This window comes from Arvicanthis niloticus, chromosome X (genome assembly GCF_011762505.2).
Source record: "Arvicanthis niloticus isolate mArvNil1 chromosome X, mArvNil1.pat.X, whole genome shotgun sequence".
Lineage (NCBI taxonomy): Eukaryota > Metazoa > Chordata > Mammalia > Rodentia > Muridae > Arvicanthis > Arvicanthis niloticus.
In genome coordinates this window covers 48608633-48616095 of record NC_047679.1, presented here as the reverse complement: position 1 = coordinate 48616095, position 7463 = coordinate 48608633, and the positions used below count along the sequence as shown (strand labels likewise).

At 45.1% G+C, this 7463-nt stretch overlaps 1 protein-coding gene across 6 annotated transcripts in view; it reads left to right on the top strand.

Moving 5' to 3' along the window:
• Positions 1-1017: 1017 nt before the first annotated feature.
• The window catches only part of Zfx (zinc finger protein X-linked), a 47731-nt gene continuing 41285 nt past the window's right edge, over positions 1018-7463 (top strand). For 3 of the 6 annotated variants that reach the window (XM_034485142.2, XM_076918566.1, XM_034485140.2), the window contains exon 1: positions 1292-1645. The gene's annotated coding sequence lies outside the window, so the exon portion shown is untranslated. Of the gene's footprint in view, positions 1103-1291; positions 1646-2112; positions 2787-6115; positions 6207-7463 lie in introns of those variants that run through there. The other 3 variants (XM_076918565.1, XM_076918564.1, XM_034485141.2) reach the window with 3 other exon arrangements.

The following is a 7463-nucleotide window of genomic DNA, read 5'->3' as shown; positions in this document are numbered from 1 at the left end:
TCACACCAGCTATTTTGCTATTTGCTTTATCATTTTTGTTCCTTGTTATTTAAAAATGTCTTAACTATGGGAAAACAGCTATCAACATTGTCTCTGCCAATATGTCAAGTTGGGTGTCCCAGCACCTGTCTGTGATCCCAGCACTTGAGAGGCTGAAGCAAGAAATTCTTTGTCAGCCTGGACTATATCTCCAAGTACACCAGTACACCACAAAAAGTTATAGCATGTTAGAGTCTACATTAATGTGCAAACTACATGATTTAACATTTTCGTAGTAACTTTCGATATTGTTTTAGCCCCCAATTCAGTATAGAAATGTAACATACTTGGGTGGTAGTGGCATATGCCTTTAATCTAAGTGCTTGGGAGGCAGAGGCAGGTAGATCTCTTGAGTTCAGCTTTGTCTACAAAGCAAGTTTCAGGGCAGCTGGGGCTAGACAGAGAAATCCTGTCTCGGGGAAAAAAATTTAACAATGTAATCTGGACTGAGAAAACCAAAAAATTCATATTTTTAAGTTTATAAATATTTTGTTGAATCGGATATTTTCCCTTCTCTATCTTCTTATTAAGAGACTTAGGAATTGTATTTTAAAAAACTTCTAGATAATTGTAGAATGTATAGCATTACCGAAACATACATAAAAGTTATGATTCATACATTTCCAGTGTAACACATGTGTAGTTTCTATACCACTAAAAATTTCTGTTCTCTGAAGTGTGCTAAAGTCTTCAAAATGTAGCCCCCCCCCTCCAAAAAAAAAAAGAGAGACCAATTTGGCCTGACAGAAAGCTTATTTATTAAAAAAAATTACGGGGTTTGGTAGTTGTTCTAGGTAAACCCCCCCATACTTTGCCTGCACCATTCAAATTGGCAAGCCCATTTTCATTTTGTTACAAAGTTGTCTTTTTTTTTTTTTTTTTTTTAAGGGAAGGCAGGGGACGGCGAGGGTTGCTAAATTTATCTTCATCCCCAGGCACCCGGGATGAAAACACACACACACATACATACACTGCACACACACACATTTACGGCGGGAGGGGGGTCTGAGGGCCTGCAACAACTCGAGCCACCGCCTCAGGCCAGGACCCTCGCGGAGAGGCGGTAGGTCTCCCCGGAGGCTCCCGGGGGATGGTTGCGGCCCACAAACATGGTGGGGGGTGGCCCGGGCCTCCCGCCTCTCGACGGGGTCGGCGGACCACGGCCTCGTGCGGACTTTACAGCCGAGGCGGCGGTGGCAGCGGCGTGTGTGTGGCGGCGGTGGCGGGCGGGAGCGCGGAGGTGGAAAGAAGGGGGGCGCTCTGTCACGGAAACTCAGGCCGCCGGAGACCCCGCCGCAGCGAGGCCACTGGGCTCCCCGGTTGCGGGGCGTGAACGGCGCCAACCCCGGGGCGTCAGAGGGACCCACCGGGCGGAGGAGGGGGCCCATCTATCCTTCCGCATTTTCCTGGGTCTCTCTCCCCGGCGGTGACGTGACGTGCTGACGGCGGGCCCGTGCCGGGGAGCTGGGCCGCTTTTTGTCAGCTCCGAGCTCGGCCCCTCCTCCCTCCCTCCGCCCGCCCCACCAGCCGGAGCCCGGCCCAGTGCTCCAGAGAAAGGCCGGCCTGCAGCACCCGCCACCGTCGCCGACCGCCGCACGACTGTCCGGTGAGTCCAGGGTGCCACTGCGGCCGTAGGGCCTAGGGCGCGCGCGGCGGCCTGGTCTCGGCCTGGTCGGCGGCCCGCAAGGCGCCCTCCCGCGCTAGGCCGGGCGGCGTGGCGCGCGACGCCGAGCAGGCCCCGAGGAGGCCGCAGTTAGGCCCGGGGTGGCGCCCGGGTGTTCAGAACGGCGGTTGAGGCGCGCTCTGTAAACGGGCGGGGGCCTGGGCAGTGTTGCCCGGCGGTTGGGGAGGCGGTTGAGGGATCCTGGGTGGGCGACACGGCCAACCCGGGGCACCGTGCGGGGGCGAGGCCTGGCGAGGAGGCTAAGGCTGCAGGCATGAGGTGAAGGCCGCAGGCCGGCCCGGCCGATTTTCGCTATGTAAATATCGGCGAGGGGGGGGGAAGAGGGACGGGGGACAAGATGGCGGAGGATCGGCGCCTGCTGCAGGGTACGACTGAGGGGGTTGCCGGGAGGGGGAGCCGCCATCTTGAAGGCGGCGTCTGAGGAGAAAATTCCGCTACAGCCCGTGAGGGGGGGTGTGAGAGCGGGCAGCAGCGGCGCTGACTACGGGTACCGGAGCCCCAGCGCGGCGTCGAGTGTGCGCGCAGGGGCGTGTTCGCTCCCCATGGCGGCCATTGCCCTCGTCGCCATGATGAGCACTTGGATTCCAGGCGCTTGGCGGCAGCGCCACCTTCCTGCCCACCCTCCCACAGCCCCGTGACTGGCTGCTGTTTCCGCTGTATTTCAGCTCAGCTGCCGCAGGCGGCCATCGCGGCCGTCTTGGCGCCAGAGCCACCTCATCTGTATTGCCCCGGGGCTTCGAGCCTTTCCCCGGCGCTTGCTACCGCTTCAGGCTGATCTGCAGCGGTGGCTGTAGTGGAGCGGGCGACATTTTATTATTACTTTATTTTCTCAGAGGTAGACATGGCCGTTAGGGTGACCCTGGTGCGGTTGTTCTCCGCCAATCGTTGCTTTCACGAGTCTGTGAATAAAGAAAGAAAAGTGATGGGAAAGTTCTCACCACTCGATTGACCAATAGGGGGGAGAAAAGGCATCCTACGAAAGCGGAAGACTAACTATCGGAGGGAAGTTTTTTGTGATCCTTTTTGTGGAAACAATTTCTTGGGAGGCTGCGTTTAAATTTTGGTATATACTTTTTTTTTTTTTAACTGAGGAAAATTAAGGGGCAGGAAGTTATTTTCTTATCGAACGTTGTAGCGTGACGTATTATCTAGCGTTCGTTTATTCGCTGTGGTAGATCGTTTGTGAGGTTTTTAGAGTGGAATTCCACCCCGTGAAAGTTCTTTCGACCTCACCCCGCACAACTTTCCTGGTAACCTCGGCGTCCCGTGCGAGCCGTGCTAGGTGCTAAGAAAGAGTAAGGAGGTTCTTGTAGGTGGTGGTTGTGGGAGGTTTGTTGTTTAAAGGTAGAAGAGTAAATGTTGAGATGTAAGAAGGGCAGCTCGAAAGCTACATCCGAGTCACTGTGGGGTTTCAGAGGAGGCAGGGTTTCCGTTTGAAGCATCAGGAATGAGTTCCTGAAGTGGCATTTTGAGGTTACAAGCCTGGTGTTTTTAGGTGGTGGTCCAGACAAGCAAAGGGCGTTTCAAGGGTGAAGTTTCTTTGGAGAACGGCAAGTATTCACTGTTTGGCTGAAATGGATAGTATAGGTAGGAGGCTTGGAAAGGTGGGTTGCAGTGTGAGGGCTTCTGCTCCGTGGGGAAGCAGTTGGGGAGTCAAACTCGAAGGATGACGACACCCCGATCTCTATTCGGATCTCAGCTTGGCTGGGCTAGGATAAGTCTGAGAGAAGTAGGTTGTGTGGTAGGCTGACCAGTGTTTTCATACTGATGATAATTACAAAGAGTGGTCAGAAGCCAGATTTTATTACCCCTTTAAAATGTTTTATTACATTTTTGAATGATCCATTTTTGTTACACAGCTGCTCCTTTTTCTATACTCGATATAAATAACGTTTTGCTCACAGTTGTTGATATTTCTGTAGTAAACAGTAGAGTTTCCTATGATTTCATTTACCATTGTTGAGAATTAAGACTGGTGCTCCTTGAAGATAAGAAATGAACCTACAATTGTCCCCATGATGGTTTTTAGGAAGTCAGTTTTGAAAAGTAGTTTGGAGGGATGGTTATTAAAAAGCAGTGGCCTTCAGCTGCCCTTTACAATCTGTTTTTCTCCCTGCTGAGAGTTTTGTTTGAGAGGCTAACTAAGGTTATTTGCTAAGCAAGCCTTCCTGCATGTTTTGATTAATATTTGACTTATCTAGATGTTTATGTGAGAAACGTGTTTCACAGTTATATATTCACTCTCAGTGTCTTCACTCTCGTAGACAGCAACAGGTTGGAAATATTGCTCCTGGAGATTGGTTTTCCTAGAGGCCATGGTAAACTTTAATTAAAGAAGTTCTCTTAAGCTGGGCGGTGGTGGTACATGTCTTTCACCCCAGCATTCAGAGGTAGAGACGGGGATTTTTGTGAGTTTGAGGCCATCCTACTTACTGAGACCAAATCTCAAAAATTAAGAGAAAATCACATTTAAAAATTGTCTTTAAGAAGGCTTTTAAGCTGCAGTTCTTAGGTATCTGTGAGTGGGATGAGGAGAGCAGTCAGTGCACGATAGATACACAGTGTCAGATTAAGTTTCTTAGTACAGTTAAGCCGTTCTTTGTAAAAAGCTAGATAGTGGACATTCAAGAGTGAGATGAAATAAGAGTCGAGTTGTATAGTTAGGAAGATTGGTAAGTATATTCTTTCCACCCGGAATGGTTACATACAAAATTCTTTTTACCTTAAAGGTCACAGACCCCACTAGTCTGGAGAACTGACTGGTGGAACACTAGTGTCAGTCTTGGGTAAACAAGATACTAGTTTTTGATTTATGCCCACTTTCTAGTAGATGGGGATTTCTTTTTTTGCAATTTACTCTTTTTCAAAAAAAACCATGCTCATAGATTGTTTCGAAGACATTTCCCCTTCCGTTGCTTGATGTTTAGTCTCCCAACACGGTTATTGCTATGTGTTGATTATGCTTATGCACACTGGCAGTTCATTTTTAAGCTTTAGGAAAAACAGTTAACAGGCCCCTGAAATCCTTCACCCTCATCAAAGATACAATTTTGTTTGTTTTGAGACCCAGTCTCATTAAGTAGCCTGGCTAACCTCAGTCTCCCAATTCTCCTGCCTCAGCCTCCTGAGACATGTGTATCACCACAACTGGTTTAGCTTCCTTTTTGTTTCAAACTTAACTGAAAGTCTAACTAGTTGTCTGGTTGTCAGTGTCTATTCCTATAATTGATTTTATTTTTCATGTGTAGACTTTTCACTTTGCCTTCTAGGTAAGTTTTGTCCTACCTCTATCTAGCCTTGCTGTTTGCATACACGTTGGCCTGCCTCCTTTGGGATGGAGCACTGTCGGATCTTTTTGGTTGGTTTGAGACAGAGTTCTCTATATGTAGTCCTGGCTGTCCTGGAACTCATTATAGTAGACCAGGCTGGCTTTACTTCTGAGTGCAGGGATTAGCCTTGCCTAATTTGGTCTCCTGCAACTTTGCTGGTTCCTTTCCCTGTCTTTACAAGTATTCTTTGGTTTGCTTACTGTACAGAAACCTCGCCTGTCTTCTCTTTGCTTTAACTTTCCACTTCACCTTTTAATAAATCCAATAATTCCTAAGTCAGGAAATTTCTCCCGTATGCTAATGTTGTTAAGTAAGTGATTGGTTTCACACACTGCCTTTTCTGTCTCCTATGGTGGGATTTCCCGAAAGGTTCAAGCTTCTCTCCCTCTGGAATCTTCTCTGTTAGTTCACTGTCTCTTACCATACCCACATATCTAGTGTCTAATCCAGCATTTGAAGTGTCTAACATGTCTTAGCATAGCTGAAAACAAATTTATCCAACACATAGATGACTAGTACTATTATAGGATTATTTTTAAAGTTCAGGGTCCCCAAACAACTCCCATTTCTTACTCTTTCTGTTGTTAAAATCATCAGTGTTCCTGAGTTGTTATTTTTTGTTTCATGGGACAATGTGGACATCTTTAGCATTTAATCATTCATGTTTTAACATATGTTTGTATTTTTGTCTTCTAAATAGAATGTAGACACAGGTTCTCATTTGTCTTTGTCCCCAATCAGTACCGAACATATGAGCATCATCTTCCCAAACAATTATCTAGATTATTGGCCTCAGTAAATTTGGTTTAGTTGAATAGTTTCCAGCTATTGAAATTCAGTTATCTATCCCGTATGTTCTTTGAGCAAGGAATATTCATTTTAAGGCACACCTATCTTGTTAGGACAGCAGGTTGAACCCAGGTGCCGAGTAACCTCTATCCTTGTCCCATATCTGATTGGAATATGGCCAACTTGCTCTTATTCCTGCCAAATTATTTATCCAGACAGCATTTTAAAAAAATCCATGTAATCTTCAAACCTTTTTTTTTTTTTTGCTCAGCAGGAAGTACACTTTAAAGAAACTAAACGGCCTTAATGAATATAGCCATTTGTTTAAAGTTTTAAATTATGAAGTATTTCAAAATTGTTAAAAAGTAAGTATTAATGAGTTGACAAATTTTAATTTGTTGTGATGTTTTAATGAACTAGTCTCACAGCTTCTGGCTTCAGCCCATTCCTTTCTTCATGCAATCATTGTTCTAATATGTATATAACTAAAGCAATATTAGCTATGTATTATTAGGAATGTATGTAATATTAGTAATATTAGGCCTTATGTCTTAACTGTATCTATTGTGCATTGTATATATTGAACATGTTTTGTTTGCTTGTTTATGTATGTATGTGTTTTTTGAGAGGGCTTCTCTGTGTAGCCCTGGTTGTCCTGGAACTTGCTCTGTAGACTAGGCTGGCTTCAAACTCAGAGATCTGCCTGCTTCTGCCTCCCGAGTGTTGGGATTAAAAGGGGTGAGCCACCACCTCCCAACTACCAAACATAGTTTTAAACATCCAAATTATTGGCTTTCCAATGTGCTACAGGGATTCTTCTGGGTCCCTAATGGTCTCATAGGAGGTTCATGAGGTCAGAATTATCTTCATAATGTTGTCATTTGCCCTTTTCATCCACATTCACCTGACTATTATTCAGGCATTAGAGAATATATATTTCATGATACCATAATTAAGTGCAGAAACAGTTGGAATCTATCTTTCCTCTGTGAAGTAAGTCATTAGATTTACAGAAATATAAAATAGTTTGTTTTAAAAAACATTCTAAAATGTTGTTCATGCTTATATATAAAATAAGATTTGTAATGAATTAATATTTTTAAATGTTAAAAAAAGACAAGATCTTATTCCAGTTCCAGAGGGGCCTGAAACTTGGCAGTGTGCTTTTAACTTCTCAAGTCCTTAGGTGACAGGCATATACCACTATACTGGATTCTTAATTTAAATTTCTCTAAGTATGAGTGACATAAAAAACTTCCTTAGGGCCTGTATTTTTGAAAGCTTTAGAGTCCTGAAACCAAAAAGTTTGAAAACTACTGTTGTAGTTCATTCATACTTTTCAGGGGGCAAGCAGTACTGGGTATCAGAGCAAAGGCCTTTCGGGTGCTAAGCAAGCTCTCACTAATACTGTATTTTAATATATAAAAACACTGATGTATTTATACAATCAGGGGGCACATTAGGCTGTTTGCAGTTTTCAGTAATTTCCAGCAGTGCTGCCGTGAGCATCCTCAAACAGTTCTCCCTCTTGAGATTGTAGTAGAAGTACAGTGCTGTATTGAGGAAGTCTGTGCATTGTCAGGTTTTCTGGGATTGCCAAAACTCCAAATTGCATTTCATTT